The sequence below is a fragment of the Arachis duranensis genome, unplaced genomic scaffold (assembly GCF_000817695.3).
Source record: "Arachis duranensis cultivar V14167 unplaced genomic scaffold, aradu.V14167.gnm2.J7QH unplaced_Scaffold_169931, whole genome shotgun sequence".
NCBI lineage: Eukaryota > Viridiplantae > Streptophyta > Magnoliopsida > Fabales > Fabaceae > Arachis > Arachis duranensis.
Window position 1 is genome coordinate 10,091 of NW_026264295.1, and position 1,910 is coordinate 12,000.

Here is a 1,910-nt window from a genome sequence, read left to right on the forward strand (position 1 = left end):
ACAGATGCTACTCCCATATGCAGCTGTAATGGGGTTAGCATATGACCCCAGAGTCCTTCTGGACTGATCAATCCCACTTAGGTCCATAATGGATAAAGGAAAATGATATGGATTGCAAATAGATAAAAATATATATTTTTTTTGAATTAACCGAAAAATAAAATAAAAACAAAAGGAAAATAAAATAAAAATTCGAAAATTAAAAGAAAATAAGATCAAAGCAAATTGAAAACTGAATCAATTAGTTAATTAAAAAGATTTTGAGATTAGCAATTAGAAAGATATGATTGAAAAATTTTTATGAAAAAGATTTGATTTTTGAAATGAGGAAAGAGAAAAACAACAAAATGACACCAAACTTAAAATTTTTAGAAAGAGGAAAGAGTCTCTTTGGAGAGGTCAGATCTCCTTTCAAGCCTGCTTTGTAGGCTAACTAATTCATCTTTTTTGTCAGGCTTCTCAATGAGATTCTTTAGGTATTTCTTGGTTAAAGCTATGACTTCATCAGCAAGCTCCTGAATCATCAGTGCTGCGGCGGGAACAGACTCATAAACAACTCCCCTCAGGATCCTCTCAGGCCTTAAGAGCTTCTTCATCTTCCCCCACAGTCTAACCCTTCCAAGATTCTCACATTCTCTGAATTCCTACCCCTTGAGTCCCCAGATTGAGTTTTAAATCTTGGTCTAGCAGGCAATTCAGAAAGGAAAAAGGAATGATTATCCAAACTAGTAGTCTTAAACTGGCTATTTTCCTGCATAAAGGAGCTAATACCACCACCATGATTGGAAAAACCAACCCCATCTCGAATTGGCTTGAACCTACTGTGAACAGAACTATTAGTCCCCTCCCCACAATTCCAATTTGGTCATCCTTACTCATAGAGTAGTCAAAATTATCAGTTGAATTACGGGTAAGCGAGCAACTTAGGTTGTGTGAGAAAGGGTGAGAGTAAGAGTAAGATAAAGAAGTTGTAGCTGTGCAATCATTATTAGACCATGTTGTAGTTGAGGGCCTGCTAGGTTTAGGCCGAAGGGGTTGTGGTTGTTTCTGATCAGCACCATTTTGTATGGCGTTTGAAGCGGTGAGAGAGAATGAGACATCAGGCAAAGCAAGAGAGAGATTCAGTGTCTCAAGTCATGGCTTCTTCTCCTTATTACTCTCTTGCTCCTCTTCATCTTCCTCAACTGATCGCTTTGAGGAGTTATTCTCTTTGGCATCACTCAGGCTCAAGAAATCTCTTTCAACAAATTTACCAACATCAAAATGATTTGAATTCTCAGAAACAAGAATCTCTTTGCCTTTGTGGCTAACACCTTTTTCTAAAGAATGATTATTCAGCAATAAGCTCTTACCAAGAATAGGAATATCCTTATCAGCAGCAAGACCTAGCCCTTGTGCATCACAGAGGTAGCTGAGGGTGAGTTCTTGCAATCCTGAGCTAGCACCACCAACCATGCTGCTGCTTGTGGGCTTTAAGGATTAGGACAGCACACAAAACGATGTCGCATTGAGCGACAGGGACTTCTGTGTGCATTTTTCAAAAGCTCCATCCCACTAACGTGTCACGTGGGTAGCCGTGATACCAGGTAAGCAGAGGGGGAGCCACATCAGTCTTTTTTGGTGGGCCTGACGGTGGCTTTTGGATGGAGGAACTGATCCGTAGAACTTTTAAGGACGTCAGGGACTTAAAAAGTATTTTTTAATGGTCAAGGACAAAAATATCTGCGGAGTAAAAGGTCAGGGACCTATTTGTCTTTTTTTCTTGTTTTTTTTCTTCTCTTCAGTTATAACAAAACTACTGTTGGATAGGAAGTGCCATAAGGGGTGACATTTGATGAGCGGATAATTTATACGCTTTTTGGCATTGTTTTTATATAGTTTTTAGTAAGTTTAAGCTACTTTTAGGGATG

At 38.8% G+C, this 1,910-nt stretch overlaps 1 pseudogene; it reads right to left on the reverse strand.

The window, feature by feature from the left end:
- Positions 1–368: 368 nt before the first annotated feature.
- LOC110277162 (protein OBERON 3-like) lies at positions 369–1,470 on the reverse strand (annotated as a pseudogene).
- Between the last annotated feature and the right edge of the window lie 440 nt (positions 1,471–1,910).